The sequence below is a fragment of the Gorilla gorilla genome, chromosome 11 (assembly GCF_029281585.2).
Source record: "Gorilla gorilla gorilla isolate KB3781 chromosome 11, NHGRI_mGorGor1-v2.1_pri, whole genome shotgun sequence".
Taxonomy (NCBI): Eukaryota; Metazoa; Chordata; class Mammalia; order Primates; family Hominidae; genus Gorilla; species Gorilla gorilla.
Genome location: NC_073235.2, coordinates 73,757,193 through 73,780,255, shown reverse-complemented (window position 1 = coordinate 73,780,255; position 23,063 = coordinate 73,757,193). Strand labels below are relative to the sequence as shown.

At 41.2% G+C, this 23,063-nt stretch overlaps 1 pseudogene; it reads right to left on the bottom strand.

Annotated features, from left to right (window-relative positions):
- Nucleotides 1–6,027: 6,027 nt before the first annotated feature.
- Nucleotides 6,028–6,344, bottom strand: LOC115933720 (small integral membrane protein 26-like; annotated as a pseudogene).
- Between the last annotated feature and the right edge of the window lie 16,719 nt (nucleotides 6,345–23,063).

The window sequence follows — 23,063 nt, the reverse complement described above, 5'->3', positions numbered from 1 at the left end:
GAAACCCCGTCTCTACTAAAAATACAAAAATCAGCTGGGCATGGTGGCAGGCGCCTGTAATCCCAGCTACTCAGGAGGCTGAGGCAGGAGAATCGCTGGAACCCGGGAGGTGGAGGTTGCAGTGAGCTGAGATCACTCCACTGCACTCCAGCCTGGTGACAGAGCAAGACTCCATCTCAAAAAGAAAAAAAAAAGAGATATAGGTTAAGCAGTAAAGTGTGGTGCCAGGCTGGGAGTGGTGGCTCACGCTTGTAATCCCAGCACTTTGTGAAGCCAAGGCGGGGTGGATCACCTGAGGTCAGGAGTTTGAGACCGTCCTGGCCAACATGGTGAAACCCCATCTATACTAAAAATACAAACATTAGCAGGGCATGGTGTCGCCTGGTGGTAGTCCCAGCTACCCAGGAGGCTGAGGCAGGAGAATCGCTTAACCACGGGAGGCAGAGGTTGCAGTGAGTCAAGATCGTGCCACTGTACTCCAGCCTGGGCGACAGAGTGAGACTCCATCTCAAAAAAAAAAAAAGTGTGGCACCAGATAGACATAAGTTCAAATCCCAGATCTACTTCTCATTAGTTGGGTGATCTTGAGCATTGACTTTTCACCCAAATTTGGACCCAAATTCTGAGAGGTGAGATACACCTGTAAATTTGGACCCAAATTCTGAGAGGTGAGATACAACTGTAAATTTGGACCCAAATTCTGAGAGGTGAGATACAACTATAAATTTGGAGTGCACCAAGGAAAAATTTAGAGAGCTCTTCTTTACTCCTCTGTTATTGGAATAAACAGGTATAACTCAGTGATCACATCTAGAGCATCAAGGCCATAGAGAAAGAAAAAAGCAACCACAGGCTGGCTCTCTAACTAGTTTACTCTTCATTGCCTAATTCAGCAAGCTAAATACCTGATCCAAAAGGAAATTATTAAGAGTTTTTTGCAATAAATATTGTATACAGGCTCCACTTTATCTTGGAGGTCTGTGATTATGTTTAGAAAACAGCTTTTATTGAAAAGCTAAACTTATGAATAGGTAGGAGGCTAGAACTTTCGACCTACAATAATAATAATAGCAATCATAATAACTTTGGGAGGCGTTTACTATAAGCCAGGCACTATTTTAAGCACTTTATTATGAATTGATTCATTTAATCTTATAGTCATCCTATGAAATAGGTACTATCATTATCTCTATTTTAAGATAAGGAAATTAGGCCAGGCACAATGGCTCATGTCTGTATTCCCAACATTTTGGGAAGCCAAAGTGGAAAGATCCCTTGAGGCCAGGAGATTGAGACCAGCCTGGGCAAAAAAGTGAGACCCTGTCTCTGCAAAAAATTTAAAGAATTAGCCAGGCATGGTGGCCTGTGCCTATAGTCCCAGCTGCTTGGGAGGCTGAGGCAGAAGGACTGCTTGAGCCTGGGAGGTCAAGGCTTACAGTGAGCCATGATAATGCCACTGCACTGTAGCCTAGGCAACAGAGCAAGACTCTGTCTCAAAAAAAGAAAAAGAAAAAGAAAAAGGAAATTGAGCCACAGAGAGGGACAGTGGCTTGCTGACTTGTCGGAGCCAGGATTTTTACCTATGCTGTCTGCTTTACAGCCTGTGTCATGAACCTCTCTCCAGTTCTATAAGCCAACTTCTTTTAAAATAATTATAATAATAACATTTTGTGTTCCAATTATAAAACTAAGTCATGGTAGGAATTTTTGAAATTAGAGAAAGGGGTAAAGATACTGAAATTATTTATATTTTTATTACCCAGGGATAACATTTATTAACATTTGGGTCTATTTCCTTTTGGAAATTAAATTGCATATATAATTCTCTTTTCAAATAGCATAACACCACATATGACTTTTTAAATTTAATGTTACAATTTGAGCATTTTCCCATGTTATTAAATATTCTTATAAACCATAGATTTTAATGGCTGCAAATATTCCAATTATCTGGCGGTCCCATAATTTACTTTAAAAATCACATGATATTGGGCCATTAGCTTGTTTCCAATGTTCTTGAGAAACGTTGGTTGTACTTCTGTGTTGGTTTCTGGAGGATGCCTTAGCCTGGTACTTTCAAGAGCTGCGCGGGCTGTATGAAGAGTGGCTAATTTTCTACTGAAGGGACTGTGCCCGAATCCCTGTCCCCCAAGTAAGAACACCCTAAGCCACTGAAGACAAGTGAGAATTTTGAAAAGTCTCTTGAGTATCTGAATTCTCAGTGAAGGTCCAGAATCTTATTCAATTTTTTAAAAACTCGTATTATTTCCCCCTAGTTTAGTAAGTAAAACATGTATCTTATGTTAAAAAAAAAAAAGTAGAACATGAAAATGAACAAACAAGAAAAATAAAATTAATCTAAAATCACACCATAGCACAGCTTGTCAAGTATTTATCTTTGCACACTACACACTATCTTGTTACCTGTTGTTTTACTCAACAACATAATATGCGCATTTTCCTATTAACAAATGTAGGTCATCATACCAGATGGTAGCTGATCTCTGCCCAGCTGCTCTCCCACCCTCAGGGCTGATCCCTACAGGTAATTGCTTTTCACTGATTTATGTTTGCATGAATGTAAAGCATGGTGCCTCCTTCTCCATTGTGCCACACCTACCAGAGACTAGTTCTTGTACTTTCCGAACCCAAAGCAGCTGCCCTGCCATCAAGGCGTTGGCCTTCTACTGGAGAAGTATATTATTGAAAAAAATAAATCTATTAAAAAGTGACCCAAAGTGGTGTTTTTAATAAGGGGGAATAAGGAAATGTGGGAATAAGGAAATATCCAGACGATTTTACAAACCCAAACCCGTTATCCTATTTATGACACAACCTATGGTGTTGAGTTTTTCTTGGGTTTCTCTACCTCGAGCTGGTAGAGAAAGGGCCTATCGAGTTAGCTATGCCCATCTATGATCCCCCGGTTAAATTTCTGCCTCTGACTTTTAAGGAGACACTTTTATCTCATCTTCTTCCTAATTTTCCCAAAAAAGGTGAGTTCTATCCAAGTTGTGTCAGAAGCTAAGTCTAAACATATTTTAAATGACTATTTTTGAAATTAGTAAAGACAGGACTCTGACCCCCGCCAGTCTGCCCAGACAGGCTTTTTTTGTTTTTGTTTTTGAGATGGAGTCTCACCCTGTTGTCCAGGCTGGAGTGCAGTGGCGCCATCATGGCTCACTGCAGCCTTGACCTCCCTGGGCTCAGGTGTCCTTTCATCTCAGCCTCCTGAGTAGCTGGGACTATGGGCACGTGCCAGCACACCTGGCTGATTGTTTGTATTTTTCGTACAGACAGGGTTTCACCACGTTTCCCAGTCTGGTCTCGAACTCCTGGGCTCAAGCCATCAGCCTGCCTCGGCCTCCCAAAGTGCTAACATTACAGGCGTGAGCCACCACACTCAATCCAGACAGACTAAAGGCATCTTTATACTATAAAGGGATCTTATACCCGGAGGAATTGTGAGCTTAGATATTACTATACTAAGATCACAAGTGGTAAAAATCAGATAAAGCAGTAATCATCTTACTTTGTGATCAAATTAATGCAGAAAAAGTAAGAAATGGTTTGACCTTGTAAGCTCTCTGAGGAAATAAGCAGTTTCGGTTAACACTGCTGTCGCAATCCCTATCTCACAGCTTCAGCTTAATCCTGTAGCAACACTCAGAACTCATTTTTATTATAATTACAGTTGACCCTCGAACAATGCAAGGGTTAGGGGCACTGCCCTCCCCCTTCGTCTTGTACAGTAGAAAATTCTCCTATAGCTTTTGACTTCTCCCAAGCTTAACTAACTTAACTACTAATAGCCTCTATTGACCAGAAGCCTCACTGATAACCTAAACAATTGATTAACACGTATTTTATATATGTATTATACCCTGTATTCCTACAATACAGTAAGTAAGAGAAAAGACAATGTTAAGAAAATCATAAAGAAGAAAACATACATTGTCAATTCTGTACTGTATTTATCCATACCGGAAGTTCACGCCATCCATTTACAAGATATATCATCTGTCTGAAATGGTGGCAACTGCAGTGTCTGACCGCAAATTGTGGTATGTATCAAGCCATTCAACTTTTTCTTTTAATGTCATGACTTTTCTCTGCTTCTTGGGAGCACTTCCAGCATCACTAGTGGCACTTTGTGTGGGTCCCATGATGTTATTCAAGGTTCATGGTATTGTACTAAACATGATGAAAAATACGCAAGAACCGGGGGAGATCACTTTTTACTGCAATATGCAATTTACTGAAGGGACAACTGCTCATAAGGAGATTAGGGTCGCATGGTGTTTTAAGCAGATAATCCCAATACTTGAGCTCACAATAGCAACAGGAGGTGGCAATGAAATATTACAGTAGTACAGTATGTACTGCTGTTAATTTTATGCAGCTGTGATTTAATACTGCATTCTTATATTTGTTTACATTTTTCTCGACTTCAAATGGCACCACATATGGTCTGTGTTTGTGTGCGTAAGTTTTGATAAATTGTAACTTTTTACAATAGATTTGTGTTTTTTTATGGTAGTAAATGATAAAGGCTTAGTATCTTCATATATTTTATGCATTCATGATATACCTTTTTCTTAATTGTTTTAATATTTCTAGATATGCACGCAGTTCATCTGTTTTTTCAAATTGTCTCAAATCTCCAAAAATGTTTTCAATACATTTATTTTTAGAAATCTGTGTATGTGGAGTCACACAGTCTAAACTCGTGTTTTTCAAGGATCAACTGTACTTATTATAGTCCCACAATATCTTATTATTTTTGCTTTAAATGGTCAATTATACTTTAAAGAGGTTTTTCTAAATAACAAAAGAGTCTTTTATTACTACTCAAATAGGTGCCACTTCTGATTCTCTTCTTTCCTTTGTGTAAATCTATTTTTCCGTCTGATATCATTTTCCTTCTGCCTCAAGGACTTCCTTTAACATTTCTTACAGTACAGATTTGCTAGTGAAAAGCTTTTAGCTTTCATATGTCTGAAGAAGTCTTTATGAGGTTTTCACTGGGTATAAAATTCTACGTTGACAATTTTTTTTCCGTCAGTACTTTAAAGATGTTGCTTCACTTTCTTCTGGTTTGCATTGTTTCTGACAAGAAGTCTACCTTTCTACTTTCGTTCTTATCTTGTTTATTCCATACATTATAAACCTTTTTTTTTTTTTTTTTCTGGCTGCTTTTAAGGTTTTTCTCTTTATCTCTGGCTTTGGACAATTTATCATGTGCCATGGTATAGTTTTCTTCTTGTGTCTTGTGCTTAGGTTTGTTGAGCTTCTTGGATCTCTGGGTTTAGAGTTTTCATCAAAATTGGACAATTTTCAGCCATTATTTCTTCAAAAAAATTTTGTTCTCCTATCTCTTTCCTGTCTGTTATGGATTGAATTCATACATTGAAACTAACCCTCTTCAATCTGCATTTGAAGATGGGGCCTTTAAAGGGGTAATTAAAGTTAAAGTTATAAGGGTGGGACCCTAATCAAATATGACTGGTGTCCATATAAGAAGAGGTAGAGACAACAGGGAGGCACACACAAAGAAAAGGCCATGAAAGGAGACAGCAAGAAGGTGGCTGTCCACCAGCCAAAGAGAGAGGCCTCGGGAGAAACAGAACCTGTCAGCACTTTGATCTTAGACTTCCAGCCTCCAGAAACATGAGCTTAAATTTTTATTTAAGCTACCCAGTCGTGGTATTTTGTTATGGTAGCCCTAGCAAATTAGTATACTCTGTCTTGGGACTTCAATTACATATATATTAGGCTACTTAAAGTTATTCCACTGCTTATTGAAACTGTTTTTTTTTTTTTAGACTTTTTTTCTCCCTCTGTTTCATTGAGAACTTTCTTTCCTTTTTTTTTAGTTTCAAGAAAAGATTTATTGCATATTATTAATGATTATGTTTTACAGCAAAATTAAATATATATGCGTTTCACAAACACAAAATGGGAATCAAGGCATCTATCACATTTAAATGTTGAACCAAGTCTTAGTTTTCAGAATTCAGTAGCCAGTCATGGTTCTGCACCAGGGCCACCAGTCCATGATTTCCAGTTGTTGAGGATCTTTTCAGTAATTGGAACAAAATCTTCCTTATCTGTGACAATTGTTTCCACATAAAACCCTTTTGGGGGTTCAGATAGTTCACTGGGTACTTCACTTGTTGAGCCCTCCTTTTGCTGTACTTCATCACCTGACAACTTCGCCATTTTCTGGCCAAAGTAAACCATTGAGCCCACCAGAGACTGGGTGCCAATCCCATAGATCACCAACCGATCCCATAGACCACCAACATCCACCGGTACCAGGCCGTGAACTGGTTTTGATACATGGGTACACTGGCGAGGGCCTCGATTCTCACAGGCCCACGGTGGAGGCGGCTCCTTGTGAACTTTCTATTGCTGTGTCTTCAAAATCCATAATTTTTTCTTCTGCATTGTTTAATCTACCATTATTCCCATGCAATGGCACTTACATTCCCATCCAATGGCACAATACATCCAATGTATTTTCATCTCAGATGTATTTTTATCTCTAAAAGTTGGGTTTGGGTATCTAAAGTCTTTTTAAAATGTTTGTGGGTACACAGTAGGTATATATATATTTATGGGATACATGAGATATTTTAGTACAGACAGGCAATGCATAATACTCACAGCAGGGTAAATGGGGTATTTATGACCTAAAGCATTTATCCTTTGTGTTACAAACAATTCAATTATATTCTTTTAGTTATTTTTAAATGTACAATAAATTATTGTTGACTGTAGTCACCCTGTTGTGCTATCAAATACTAGATCTTATTCATTCTGACTATATTTTTGTACCCATTAACCATGCCCACACTCCACCCCGCCTCTGACTACCATTCCAGCCTCTGTTAACCAACCTTCTATTCTCTATCTCAATGAGTTCAATTGTTTTAATTTTTAGTTTCCACAAATCAGTGAGACTATGTGAAGTTTGTCTTTCTGTGCCTGGATTATTTCACTTAACATAATGATCTCCAGTTCCATCCATGTTTTTGCAAATGGCAGGATCTTATTCTTTATTCATGGCTGTATAAATACTTCATCATGTATATGTACCACATTTTCATTATCCATTTGTCTGTTAATGGACACTTAGGTTGCTTAGGGAATCTAAATTTTTTATTAATATATTTTATTTTTTAGAATAGTTCTAGATTTACAAAAAACTGAGAAGAGGCTGGGCGTGGTGGCTCAGCCTGTAATCCCAGCACTTTGGGAGGCTGAGGCGGGCGGATCACCTGAGGTCAGAAGTTCGAGGCCAGCCTGACCAACATGGAGAAACCCCATCTCTACTAAAAATACAAAATTAGACAGGTGTGGTGGCACAGGCCTGTAATCCCAGCTACTCAGGAGGCTGAGGCAGGAGAATTGCTTGAACTCAGGAGGCGGAGATTGCGGTGAGCTGAGATCACGCCATTGCACTCCAGCCTGTTCAACAAGAGCGAAACTCCATCTCAAAGAAAAAAAAAAAAAAACTGAGAAGATAGTTGTTGTGAACTGACTCATGTCCTCTCAAAATTTATATGTTGAGGCCCTAGCTTCCAAAGTGACTGTATTTGGAGACAGGACTTTTAGGGAGGTAATTAAGGTTAAATGAGGTCAGAAGGGTGAGGCCCTAATCCAATAAGACTGATGTCCTTATTTTAAAAAAGAGAAAAGACACCCCTCTGTCACTCTCCCTCTCTACAAGTGTAGGGAAGAGGCCATGTGATGACGCAGCAAGAGGTAGCTGCCTACAAGCCAGGAGGAGAGTCCTCAACAGAAACCAGCCCTGATAACTCCTTGATCTTAGACTTCTTGCCTCCAGAACTTAAAGAAAATAAATTTCTGTTGTTAAAGCCACCCAGACTGTGGTGGCTTTTATGGGCAGTCTGAGCTGATTAATGCAATGCACAGGCTGGGTACAGTGGCTCACACCTGTAATCCCAGCACTTTGAGAGGCTGAGGTGGGAGGATCATTTGAGGCCAGGAGTTCGAGATGAGCCTGGGAAACATAGGGAGATCCCATCTCTACAAAAAGTAAAAATAAATTAGCAGGGCATGATGGCACGTGCCTGTGGTCCCAACTACTCAGGAGGCTGAGGTGGGAGGATTGCTTGAGCTCAGGAGGTTGAGGCTGCTGTGAGCTGTGATCATGCCACTGCACTCTAGCTGGGTGACAGCAAGACCCTGTCTCAAAATAAATAAATAAATAAATAAATACAGTGTACAAATATATCTGTTCAAACTATACTTTCAATTCTTTGGGGTATATACCAGAAGTAGAATTGCTAGTAGTTCTATGTTTAATTTTTGGAGTGACTGCTATACTGTTTTACATGTGATTAATTGTTAATAATAATAAAAACAAAGCAGCAGTATGTTGTTTAAAAAAATCATAAAACTAGAATTTTAGCCATGCCTTTGCTACCAGCTCACTTCACTATGTGACCCTGACAAAATATTAAATCTCTTGGGGCCTCGGTGTCCTCATCTGATACAAGAGTTGTGCCGAATGATTTCATGGTCACGTCAGTGCCAGTGTTTCTTGGTTCTATGATTCTAGGTGTTAGGACACCTGGGATCCCTAGTTGTGCATATTTGACAATACTACTGCTTTTTAAGTTGCCTGCTATTAAGGGCTGAGACAGGGTAAGGTCCCTAGTGGGCTGAATTGAGTGTGTGGTGATCTCCAGAATGGCCAAAGGCAAAAGGCGCATCGAAGATTGGGACAATAAGGGTAATGTCAGTCATCAAAACTAAGGGTCAGGAGCAAGGGCTTTGTATAGGAGCCAGGGATCCCAGGAAGAGGTCAGGCTAGAGGTTGCCAAGCTAGACTGCAGAGCTGAGTGGTGACTGGCTTCCTTATGTTGGCCATAGGTGGTGCTGGACCCCAGAGTTCTGTTAGACTTCTCTGTGTCTCAGTCTCCCTTGCTGTAAAACAGTGCTATTAATTGCTATTTTTCTACCAGTTAGGCTAGAGATAAATGGAAATACAAACTTTGGAAAGAGCTAGACCTTAATTTTTTTTTCTCAAATAAAAAAACTAAATGTTAAATTTATTTAAGTTGGAGTAAAAATAAAAATTGGTGAATTCGAGTAAGAGTATATGGGAGTTCTTTGCACTATTCTTGCAGCTTTTCTGTAAGTTTAAAATTACATAATTGGATTCATGTGGACATAAAGATGGGACCAGTAGACACTGGAGACTCCAAAAGGAGGAAAGGCGAGCAAGGCTGAAAACCTTCCTATTGGGGACTATGTTCACTATCTGGGTAATGGGACAATAGAAAGAAGCCCAAACCCCAGCCCCATATGACATACTCTTGTAACACATCTACACATGGACCCCCCTGAATCTAAAATAAAAATGAAAATTTAAAGATAAAATTACATCAAAACTTTAAGTTCCCAAGGAAAAGAGGAAAAACTTATTTAAGAAGGAGAGCGAGGCCAGGTGCAGTGGCTCACGCCTATCATCCCAACGTTTTGAGAGGCCTAGGCAGGAGGCTCACTTGAGCCCAGGAGTTAAAGACCAGCCTGGGCAACGTAGTGAGACCTTGTCTCTACTAAAAAAAAAAAAAAAAAAGAAAAAAAAAAAAAAAAAAAATTTAGCTGGGCATGGTGCCACACACCTGTAGTCCCAGTTACTCAGGAGCTGAGGCAGGAGGATAGCTTGAGCCCAGGAGTTCGAGGCTGCAGTGAGCGGTAATTGTGCAACTGCACTCTAGCCTGGGTGACAGAATGAGACCCTGTCTCAAAAAAATAAAAAAGAAAAGAAAAGAAATTTACCCACAGTTTCTTTAGAATTGATTTTGGCCCAGCATGGTAGTGTGTGTCTATAGTCTCACCTACTCTGGAGGCTGAGGCAGGAGGATCATTTGAGCCCAGGAGTTTGAGGCTGTAGTGTACTATGGTCATAACTGTGAATAATCCTACTGCAGGCCAGCCTGGGCAACATAGGGAGATCTGTCTCTAAAAACAAACAAACAAAAAAAGGATTGATTTTGTATGCATAGATGAACTGCTTCCAAGGCAAAACATCCAAATCATATTAAAATGTCTTTTAACATTGACCCTGAAAGTACATCCAAATACCAATGTATTCGTATCAACAACTCTAATTTGCCATTAAAAATTCAAGCAGTAACACTTCCAGATTTATCAGCTGATGATAAACACTTTCATTGTACACTTAAATATTGTGAATTTTATTATGTCAATTGTAATCAATAATTTTTTTAAAAAGGGAAACTTTAAAAATAAGTCATTCCTTTTTATTGCCACACTATTTTTATCCCAGTGGATATCTGGTGTTAGGATCACAGTAACTGCCATTGGTAATAAATAATAAACAGCCTCAATTGATGAATGTTGAACATGGGACACTTGGAATGACCTAAATTCCCACCTTCTCTCTTTTGTCAGTATAAATTAAAAATAAGAGAGAGCAGGTGGTTAACATAATGGAATTTGCTTCACCAGGAGGCTGCTGTGGTGAATTATTTGATCTGAAATAAAAAGGTGATAACGATGGGGATCATTTGAGATCAGATGTATCAACTCTCCTTTTTATTCTAGAGCAAATATTAGAGGGTTGAATGATTCTCAAGCTGTAGATATTTCTCAGGTCTATTTTTAAGCTCAAACTGGCTCTTTCCCAGAAAGAAGAGAAACAAAAATCTACTGGCAGTAAAGCCTTTACCTTTTTTCATTGAATTTTCTGAGGGGATTTAAAAAAAAAAAATCTTCTAAAAATCCAGGACAGATGGAGCATTATGAAGAACACTGCAAAACAGAATACTTTCAGAGAGTACTTAGAAGAAAATAAAATGTTCAAAAAGACCTTGTCTTCAAAAAAAAAAAAAAAAAAAGAAAAAAATCGGTTGACTAAAGACAAAGTATCTGATGTAGTAAAACATTTGCCCCATCTAAGCGCGGTGGCTCATGCCGGTAATCCCAGCACTTTGGGAGGCCGAGGCAGGCGGATCACAAGGTCAGGAGATGGAGACCATCCTGGCTAACACGGTGCAACCCCGTCTCTACTAAAAAAAGTACAAAAAATTAGCCGGGCGTGGTGGCGGGCGCTTGTAGTTGCAGCTACTTGGGAGGCTGAGGCAAGAGAACGGCGTGAACCCGGGAGGTGGAGCTTGCAGTGAGCCGAGATTGCGCCATTGCACTCCAGCCTGGGAGACAGAGCGAGACAATGTCTCAAAAAAAAAAAATTTGCCTTTCTTTGAAGGAACTGAAAACGATAAAACCCAGTCACATTAAATTGTTCTCAAAGTTGGTGTATCAGGCACCAGTCCAAAGGATTTCCACCTGAAAAGTTGGTAGAATTCTTTTCAGCAATAAGATAGTTGAATGATTTGGGTAATGTTGAAGAGAACTGGTAAAAATGTCGCTCATTAACATTCATTCTCTCTTTTTCCTAACTCTAAAACTATTCTTTAGCTATCAGAAAAGTTAAATTTAATACAGTGTAAACTCTCCAAGGGGAAAGGAATAGCAGAAAAATTCCAGATGTCACAGCCCTGTTGTGTGCTCACAGAGGTTGCACAATTTCCACTTGTAGATGGGTGAAAAGGTATTAGAATCAGTTACCTGGCTCTTTGTAACATGTAAAGAATGTGAGGTGGCCTATGCCAGCCTGGAGGGAGAGTGAGAAGAGCTCTGAATGTTGACATTACTTCCCAGTTCACCATGACTCATTCATCTGACTTGCTACCAAACCATTGGGAATGAGCCAGTATAAGGGAACATGTTACAGCAGCCAGTGAAATAGACCAAAAAACTGTCAGTCCCAGGAAAGTACTGGAGAGGAGAATTGCAAGTGTGGTGGCGAATCTTTGCCAAACAGATACAGTTGATTTTTTTTTTTCTTAAAAAGTCACACTTGACAAATCCTCCCTGAGTTTCAAGGGGAAAAGACACATAAACTTCCATTTTGCTACCAATAAAGGTAGCAGGATATAAAAGGCTTAAATACCATCTTAAGAATAAAACATAGAGGCAACACGGCAAGCTATAGCAAGAAAAGAAAAAATAAAATAAACGAAGAAAAAGAAGTGCAGTGAAAAACAACAAAAGAAAAATCTTCCTTGAAGGGAAACTGGGAGCACATTTCCTTGGCTGAAGATCCAGTGTGAATAAAACGGGGAGAAAATAACATTTTGATAAGACCAAATGAAATGGCAAACCAACCTTTAGTATTAATGAGCTTGTCAAGAGATCTTTAGATGGGTGATTTGGAGTGCTGGCATTTTGACACCTGAGGCTGTTTACTAAGCTTAAAGAAATTGGCAAAAGTCTCAAAATGCTTTCAAAATCACTTCATTGTGATTCTCTTTAGATGAGCAAAATCAAATAGATGCCTATAGCTCATAGATGCCTATAGCTCATAGATGAGGGGGTATGAAAAAGCATGAATGTGTTGTTGTAACAAATCCAAAGTGTTTGTAAACCATTGTCTGTGTCTTTGAATGTTTGGAATTGCAGGATGATTGCAGAAAGGATGACCTACAAGTGGATGGTCAGATCTGGCTGCAAATGGATGTCTGAAAGAAAATGGGGATCCTAGGAAACCCATCACAGCCCTCTATGAGCTTCAGAAACCAGCAAGGTTAATTATGTCGTTGCCTCTAAGTGAATGCAGGTGACATTGTTTTGATAATTTGATGAACATGCCTCCTCCAGGAGCAGTGTGATCCAAGATGCCAGGTCCATTTCAGGGCCTGAATCAGATGTCCGGAATCTCAAAAAGACTGGGAATTAGAACTGGGTTCTCAAGGGGGAGGACTTCTTAAGGGAAATTTTTTTCTTGGCTAAAGAGACACTAGGAGGAAATGTCTTTTCTTTTGCTGCCATTGAATGACTAGATCATCTATCTATCTATCTGTCTGTCTATCTGTCTGTCTATCTATCTATCTATCTATCTATCTATCTATCTATCTATCTATCTATCTATTGTTATATTCAAAAAATATTTTCTCAGCATCTACTGTATGCCAGGGATTATGGTAGGTGGTGGGGATAAAATTAGTTAATAAGACCCGCACGGAGTTTACATTCTAATGAGAGAGTCCCAAATAAACAAGTACGCAGATAAATATTATACTTACAGATTCTGAAGAGTTCTGAAGAAAAAAAAGAGGGTGATGAAGAGTGAATAAAAAGGTGACTAAATTGAGTAAAGGTCCCTTTAGTCAGAGTGGTCAGGCCATGAGAGGCAAGTCTTGAGTGAGAAAAAGCTAGGCCTATGGATGGAAAGCAGTGACAAGGAAGGAAAGAGTATTTCAGTTAAAGGGAACAGCAAGTACAAACCTATGAAGTGGAAAAGAAGAGGCATGCTCTACTGTGGTTAAGTCAAGGGAAGAGTGATAGTAGATGAGGTTGCAGGGACAAGAAATTAAGATTTTATTCTGAGTGCATTGGGAAATCATTAGTGGCTTTTAAGGCAGAGAATAAGGTTAGTCATATTTTAGTAAGATCACTTTGGCTGTTACATGAAAAATGTATTGGAGGAGGACAAATATGGAAGCAGTAAGACCAGTTGGTACCAGGTGATAGTGACTTGTGCTGTTTATCCCATTAATACGGTTTGGATCTGTGTTCCCACCCAAATCTTGTGTTGAATTGTAATCCCCAGTGTTAGAGGTGGGGCCTTGTGGGAGGTGATTGGATCATGGGGGTGGTCTTTCATGAATGGTTTAGCACCATATCCTGGCGAGGCTCTCCTGACAGTGAGTGAGTTCTCATGAGTTCTACTTGTTTAAAACTGTGTGGCACCTTACCCGCCCCTCCCACCCCACCCCCAGCACTTCATGCTGCTCTGGCCATGTGAAGCTCTTCACTCACCTTTTGCCTTCTGCCATGACTGGAAGCTTTCCAAGCCCTCCCCGGAAGCAAATGTTGCCATGCTTCCTGTATAGCCTGTGGAACCATAAGCCAATCAAACCTGTTTTCTTTATAAATTACCCAGTCTCAGGTACAGGTATTTCTTTATAGTAGTGTGAGAACAGAGTAATACACCCACCAAGAGGGAATCTCTACACCTCCTTCTCTTGACTCTGGGCATGGGTGTGGCTGCTTCTACCAATAGATTAGCAGTGGAACCAACCCCGGGACATCCACATTTAGACCATAAAAGGACATGGGAAGCCTCTGTCTTGTCTGCTAGGACATTGCATGGTCTATCACATAAGAAGTCCACCTCAGGCTAGGCTCTGTGGCTTACACCTGTAATCCCAACACTTTGGGAGGCTGAAGTGGGCAGATCACTTGAGGCCAGGAGTTTGTTTTTGTTTTTTTTTTTTTTTGAGACAGAGTTTCACTCTTGTTGCCCAGGCTGGAATGCAATGGTGTGGTCTCAGCTTACTGCAACCTCTGCCTCCCAGGTTCAAGTGATTATCTTGCCTCAGCCTCCTGAGTAGCTGGGATTATAGGCACACACCACCACACCGGGCTAATTTTTGTATTTTTAGTAGAGATGGGGTTTCACCATGTTGGCCAGGCTTGTCTTGAACTCCTGACCTTAGGTGATCCACCCACCTCGGCCTTCCAAGTGCTGGGATTACAGGCATGAGCCACCGCTCCCAGCCCGAGGTCAGGAGTTCTAGACCAGCCTGGCCAACATGGCGAAACTCTCTCTCAACTACAAACACAAAAATCAGCTGGACATGGTGGAACGTGCCTGTAATCCCAGCTACTTGGGAGGCTGAGGCAGGAGAATTGCTTGAACCCGCAAAGCAGAGGTTGCAGTGAGCCAAGATCTTGCCGCTGTATTCAGCCTGAGGCAACAGAGCGAGACTCCATCTTAAAAAAAAAAATAAGTCCACCTCAGCTGGGGACGGTGGCTCACACCTGTAGTCCCAGCTACTAGGAAGTCGGAGGAGGGAGGATCACTTGAGCCCAGGAGTTCAAAGCTGCAGGAGCCATAATCACACCTCTGCATTCCCATTCTAGCCTGGGCAACAGAGTGAGACCTCATATAAATAAAAATAAGGAAGCCCACCTATCCTGAGACTGCCCCGCTATGAAGGAATCCAAGTCACATGAAGTGTAAATGTTCCATTCAACAGTCCCAGCTAAGGTCCCGGTCAGCAGCCAGCATTGACCACCAGATGTGTGAATGAAGAGGCCTTCGGATGATTGCAGCCCCTATTGTTAAGGCAACCCCAACCTCCGAGTCTTCCCAGCAGAGGATTCAGCTACTATGGAGTGAAGATAAGTCATTCCCACTGTACCCTGTCTGGGGTCCTGACACATGAAGATTGGAAGTGGTTTGTCACATAGCAATAGTAACTGAAACACTGGGAGAGGGACATCTTTAAGAGGAGAAATTAAGTTCCCAATGAGATTTTAAAGATGTACTAATGAATCAATCAAGTAGAGATATCAAGTAGTTAGTTGGACATGTGAGCGTAAGCAGACTTCTTGGCTGGAGATATACCAATGGCAAACAGCATATGGATGTCATTTAATTTCCCAGGCCTGGGTGAGATCACCTACAGCAGGAGGTGGACAGAGAAGAGGAGCTGGTTCAAGACCTCATTCTGAGGAAGCCCAGTATTTAGAGGTAGGGAAGAGAAGGAAGAGCCAGAAAAGGGAATTGAGACAGAGTGCCCAGGGAGGCAAGAAAAAAAAAAAAAAACCCAAGAGAATGGTTTGTCACAAAAGCTGAGAGAGAACATTATTTCCAGAACAAAGAGAGCGGTCAACTTTGTGGGAAACTATTGAGAGTCAAAAAAGATAAGAGAAAAATGGTCATTAGATTTGGCAGCAAAGAGATCACTTGAGACCTTGAAAAGAACAATTTCAGTGGGAGTGGATGGGGCAGACACATAATGGGGGTTTTGATCTCTCAGGGAAAGAAGAGCTGTCTATTATTTCAGAAAAAGTTGGATCAGCCATGCCATATGCAGCTAGCTTAAGTGCTACTGAAACGACACAATTTACCTGCTTAGACAAACAGCATAATGTAGCAAACAGCATAAATTTTTAGCATTAGACAGAACTGGGTTGAAATTCTACAGACAAATTACTTAAACTCATTAAGGTTCAGTTTGTTTATCTGTAAACTGCAGAGGAAAAACCCACTTTTCTTCTATTCTCCTAGGTTCTGCAGTTAGGAACCTAGAAATTGAACCGACAAAAGACAGGTTAACAAGAGAAAAACAGAGCTTATGAATGTGTGCAATGCACATGCATTTGGGAGAAACTCAGTGATGAGTAACTTGCAGGAGTAGTTGGAACTTGGGGCTTGTGTAGCATCGTAACAAAGAATGGTGTATTTGTAGAGATGTGGCAAAACAAAGGAAAAGGGGTTTAAGCTTTTGGAGTGACAAATTGTGGGGAGGTAAATATGTGGAGACAAACTAATGGAAAATAGGAGTTATTTTATTAGGGTTTACTATGTAGGTACCTTTTGGTGCTATCTCTGGGCTAGAGTTATCTCCTCGTCTCTAGTGATTATGAGTCTAAGAGTTTCCTCTTCCTGGTATGCGCGCGCGCGCGAGAGAGACGCCTTTGCGAAGGTATTTTTTTAATTAAAAAAATTGTTAATTGCAGAGATGGGTGTCTCGCTATATTGCCCAGACTGGTCTCAAACTCCTGGCCTCAAGTGAGCCTTCTGCTTCGGCCTCCCAAAATGCTGGGATTACAGGTGTGAGCCGCCAAACCTGGCACAAATGGAAATTTACGTCCTACTTTTAGGCAAGTAGGGAGGAGGGCAGAGATACTTCTTGGCAAGTGCTGCTTCTCAGCTGTTTTCAGCTCAAAATAATCCTTATGCAAAAGTTCATATTTTGGGGTGGCATATTCTAATCACCCCCCCAAAATAAGAATAATACTTTTTCATAGGGTTGTTGTAAGCATAACACGAGAGAACATTTTAGCATAGTAGTAAGCATATGTAAGTTGCTTAAGCTCATTCATTTAAAACATACTTATTAAGTGCCTACTGTGTACCAGGCCCTGTGCTGAGTGCCTGGCATACAAGGATGAAGTCTCAGTTCATGATCTGCAGAAATTTATAGACTAGTGAGGAGACAGACCTGCAAACAGTTGCATTACAGTAAGATTATTGCTTCAGTAGGATTGTGACAAAGGAGAAGAAAACCTGAATGAGTCTGAGGGGATCAAGAAAGGCTTCACAGAAGAAGCAGTATTTATCTGTGACTTGAAGACACGGGGTGGGTTTGCCAGGTGGACAAGCTGGGGAGGGTGTTCCAAGTAGAGAGAACATTGTATACAAAGCTTCAGGAATGGGACTGAGCATAGCATGCTCTGGAACCAGATAGCTGAGTGTTACTGGAGTAAAACTTGTGTGGAACAGGTGGAGGTGTGGTGGTAGGAAAATAGTGAGGGATGAGGCCAGACAGGTAAAAAGAAATCAGAGGATGGAGAGTCTCATTTGTCACAAAGAGGAGTTTAGATGTTATCTGAAGGGATCAGGAGCCACTGAAGTACTTGGTAATAAGGAAGTGAAAAAAACATTCTTTTTGTTGTTTTTTAGAAATGAGGTCTCAGTCCGTCACCCAGACTGGAGGGCAGTAGTGCGATCATGGCTCAATGCAGCCTTGACCTCTTGGGTTCAAGGGGTCCTCTAGCCTCAGCCTCCCAAGTAGCTGGGATTACAGGCAGGAGCTGTGACCCTGACGACAAAATCATTCTTATGCATGGAAGGTGAACTGAGAGTTTGCTTGGCTTTGTAAAATGCCCTAATCTTTGCACTTAAAAAATGGTGCCTCTGACCAATGCTCAGCAGTATATGTGCTATGATTTGTTTTTTCAATTGTTCCTCTGAACTATTCTTATTCTCTTGTAGGGAGATATTTGCAGACCGATTGAACAGAATAGAGAATCCAGAAAGAGACCATCTAGAGGAAACACTAAATTAGCTTGCCATTCTTCCTATAGAGAATGATACCGATGTCGTGTAAAGCAATGATCAAAGAGTACATATCCAGCCTGGGCAACATAGTAAGACCGTGTCTCTACAAAAAATAAAAAATTAGCCAGGAGTGGTGACATGCACCTGTAGTCCTGACTACTCGAGAGGCTGAGGTGGAAGGATGGCTTGAGCCCAGGAGATTGAGGTGGCAGTGAGCTATAATCGCACCACTGCACTCCACTCTGTCTTGAAAAAGAAAAAAAAAAGTACATAGCAAAAACAAAAATATATATATATGGAAAAAAGTATTAAAGACAGGTGATTAATCATGATATGATATTATCTAGATTTTATCGTATTTGATACTTTATGATATTTTATTACAATTTTGATATTTATAGTCTTAGAAATTTGGTTTGATGTGCTTTCTCATTCTAATTCATTCTTTTTGTTTTTTTAAGAGATGAGGTCTTGCTGTGTTGTCCAGACCGGAAAACAGTGGCTATTCACAGGTGTGATCATAGCACACTACAGTCTCAAACTCCTGGATTCAAGTGATCCTCCTGCCTTAACCTCCAGAGTAGCTGGGCCTATAGGCATATGCCACTGTGCCCAGCTACTTAATTTTTTTTTTTTTTTTTTGAGACGGAGTCTCGCTCTGTTGCCCAGGCTGGAGTGTAGTGGCGCGATCTTTGCTCACTGCAAGCTACACCTCCTGGGTTCACGCCATTTTCCTGCCTCAGCCTCCTGAGTAGCTGGGACCACGGACGCCCACCACTACGCCTGGCTAATTGTTTGTATTTTTAGTAGAGACGGGGTTTCACTGTGTTAGCCAGGATGGTCTCAATCTCCTGATCTCGTGATCCACCCGCCTCGGCCTCCCAAAGTGCTGGGATTACAGGCGTGAGCCATGGCGCCCGGCCTCCAGCTATTTAATTTTATTCTTGCACCTACTTTTGTGTCATAATTTTGCATTTTTTCCTTAAAGAAATACATGCTTTTTCTTAAAGAAGTTTCTAAAAACTGAATATTCATTAGGTCCCACAAAATCTGAGTAAGTGTCTGAGTACTGCACTATCCTTTATTGATTTCTCTAAACCTGCCTGCAATTTTGTAAATAGTCATTTTATTAAACTCTTCTCAGTTTGCCCATGTCCTCTGTTTCTAGGACCATGACATTCAACAATGTTCATGTTGGTCATAATCTTTGTTCATCACTTATACAATAGATTCTCTTGTATGTATAAAGACATTCACAATAATAAAAAGGATATGTGATATATACATATATACAAACACATATACACATACCACCTGTGTGTGTGTGTGTGTGTGTGTGTGTATATATATATATATATAATGTCTATGCCAGTGCCATGTATAGATACTTAAGTAATTGTTAACAATACTTCCTGGAGAGAAACAAGGGAATAGGGGACAGAGATTAGATGAGGAATTATTTCGTCATATTCCTCTTTCTTTCTTTTTTTTTTTTAATTTTTAATTTTTGTACAGATGGAGGTCTTGTTATGTTGCCCAGGCTGGTCTCAAACTCCTGAGCTCAAGTGATCCTCCTGCCTCAGCCTCCCAAATTGTTGGGATTACAGACATGAGCCACTGTGCCCGGCCTGTATTGCCCTTTCTTGCCTAAACTTTTTCATGTTTATATATTTGTTTCTCAAATTAAATTTTGATTTCATTTTTGTTCAAACAAATTCACTAGGTACTTTTTGAGGAGGAGGAGTCAAAACTTAAGAGTTAGGTTTCATTCAAGATTAATCAGTATGGTTTATTTTCATGTTCTCATGACAGTGTTCCCATAGTTGGAGGACTTCTGGAACTGGTGAGCAGTCTCTAAAGAATAGAATAGCCTCATGTTGCCCATCAGGTAATGGGCATAAAAGTAGCACTTTTCACTTTATTCAGATCTTACCTATGTTTGAAAATATTCTCTGAAGTGTTTCCTATGAGGACAGATTACATTATTAGAGGATTATGTTGATTTTTATTCACTTTGGGGGCACTCTCCAGAGTTCCACAGGAATTTCCAGACATGACATGAAATGCCCACATTTATTTCACATATCTCCCCAGCCATATAGCTGAGCCTCAGTGTTGCACCATCAGGAAACAAGAATATGTGCCCTGGGAACCTGGAAATAGAAAATAGATCCCAGCCCCATCCAGCTGACTGAGACCAATGCCTGATTCCCCAGCAGGGCAACCTGCCAGAAGTAGTGTCTGTAGTCCTGAGTAACTCTCCTGCAGGGGTTCCCCTCACACACTCCACTTGTGCAGAAGACTAGAAAGATGGCCAGAAACATAAAAAACACATCACACTGCAGAGTGGTCTGCCTCTTGGCCTGCTGGGATGGCAGCCCTGGTGCCAGGGAGGCAGCTGAGGTATGGAAAGTTATATTAGGAAGAGAGGAAAGGGAAATATAGCCCCACAAACCCAGAAAAGAAAGAATGGAGAAATGGGGCCTCCAAAGTTGAATTCCTGGCCGGGCATGGTAGCTCATGTCTGTAATCCCAGCACTTTGGCAGGCCGAGGCAGGCAGATCACCTGAGGTCGGCAGTTCAAGCCCAGCCTGACCAACATTGAGAAACCTCATCTCTACTAAAAAAAAAAAAATTAGCCGGGCATGGTGGTGCATGTCTGTAATCTCAGCTACTCGGGAGGCTGAGGCAGGAGAATCACTTGAACCCAGGAGGTGGAGGTTGTGGTGAGCTGAGATCGTGCCATTGCACTCCAGCCTGGGCAACAAGAGTGAAACTCCATCTCAAAAAAACAAAAACAAAGTTGAATTCCTGGCATGGTGAAACCCCATCTCTACTAAAAATACAAAATTTAGCTGGGTGTGGTGGTGGGTGCCTGTAACCCTAGCTACTCAGGAGGCTGAGACATGAGAATCGCTTGAAACCCGAGAGGTGGAGGCTGCAGTGAGCTGAGATCACACCACTGCACTCCAACCTGAGGGACAGAGCGAGATTCTGACTCAAAAAAAATAAAAAGTTGAATTCCGGCCAGGTGCGGTGGCTCACGCCTGTAATCCCAGCATTTTGGAAGGCCGAGTGGGCGGATCACGAGGTCAGGAGATCGAGACCGTGCTGGCTAACACAATGAAACCCCATCTCTACCAAAAATACAAAAAATTAGCCAGGCGCGGTGGCAGGTGCCTGTAGTCCCAGCTACTCAGGAGGCTGAGGCAGGAGAATGGCGTGAACCCAGGAGGTGGAGCTTGGAGTGAGCCGCGATCGCGCCACTGCACTCCAGCCTGGGTGAAAGTGCGAGACTCTGTCTCAAAGAAAAAAAAAAAAAAAAAAGTTGAATTCCTTGGCTCTTATAGGCATGTGCCTGCAATGTATCTGCTTCAGTCACCCCGTGCCTCAGGAAACCAAATGATTTCTGGAATATGGTAGCTGACGATACTTTGCTTTGGATGATTCAGTTTCTTCACTACACAAATGATTCCATCGTAGCCAGGAAAGTATGCAACCTTGTGACTTCCCTCCCCACCAACCAAAATACTTCCCCTTCTCCCTATGCCTCAAATTCTTTCAATAAGACAAAGCTTTTTATTCCACAATTAAGGACAAGGAGCCCCACTCTAGGAGCTGGAACATATTGGCTTAAATACACAGGAAGGTTGTTATGGGCTTCCCTTGGGAAAATCTCCCGTATGGGGCCTGAAGACCCTCTGACACTTCATTGTAAAAATTCTTTCTTCTTTTGGGAAGCAGATGGAGTTAACAGGCTGTAACATTTGTCTATTGTTCTTAAGCAAGGCACATACTAATCTCTTTGTCCTCTCTCAGAAGATAGGCTTTATATCTGCGTCAAGAGACAAGACCATCTACAAATACATTACTTTGTTTAGAATTTATGCTCACTCTTTGTTTCTATGAAATAAAATAAAGCATCCTGCCCCATAGTGACTCAAGTAGGTCAAGAGAATTGTGATTGAAAAACCCCAAGGGTCTTTAATTTCTTCCTGGAAGAAAGAAAAAAGCTCAACTCTGTGGCCCCCACCGCCTTTCCATCACCTTAGATGGCTTGCAAAGAACTTGTCTGTAGAAGAACAGGCCTTTATCTGCTCCCTAATTCCACAGAAGAACTACTAGTTCCTAGGCCTGAACCATGTTGATGACTAAAAGAATCTCAGCTTCAAAGAGTCATAAGGCCAGAGTGTGGTAAAGGCTAACACTGATTTTTTTTTTGAGATGGAGTTTTGCTCTCGTTTCCCAGGCTGGAGTGCAGTGGCACAATCTCAGCTCACTGCAGCCTCCGCCTCCTGGGTTCAAGTGATTCTCCTGCCTCAGACTCCCGAGTAGCTGGGATTACAGGCACATGCCACCAAGCCTGGCTAATTTTTGTGCTTTTAGTAGAGACGGGGTTTTACCATGTTGCCCAGGCTGGTCTCGAACTCCTGACCTCAGGTGATCCACCCGCCTTGGACTCCCAAAGTGCTAGGATTACAGGTGTGAGCCACCGTGCCCAGCCCCTAGCACTGATTTTTAAAAATAACTAATATTTATGTTTCTACAGCTTTATTGGGGTATAACTGACTTACAATAAATAACATATAGTTGAAATGTACAATTTGATAGGTTTTGACATACGTATATGTAAACCAAAAAGTATCTGAGACAGGTCTCAATCAATTTAGAGGTTTATTTTGCCGAGGTTGAATACACACCCAGGAAAAAGAGACACAAGCCACAGTAGGATCTGTGGCCCTTATTTTTTCTGCAGAGAATTTTGGGGGCTTCAATATTAAAGGGGAAAAGTAGGCAGGAGGGGAAAGGGGAAAGAAAAAAAAGAGGAAGGGTATGGTCACATTCTTGTGAAGTCACATGTTGTGCATGAAAAGGAAGGGGTAAGGGAAAAATCAGTTATGTATTTGACTCACACTCAGTAAATCTGCTCTTTTACATAAGGTGAAGTAAACATAGAGTAGAAAAGCAGTCAAACATGCATTCAGCTCAGGATGGAAGGGGATTTCGAATCTCCTCTTTCCCCTCGCTCCTCCACCGCCAAGTCCATGAAGATAAGCTGTTCATTTACACTGTCAAGGTGAGGGAGGCCCCCTGTGGCCTTCTATCTGTAGCTATCAGTTTAGGAACAAACATAAAGGCAGTTTTG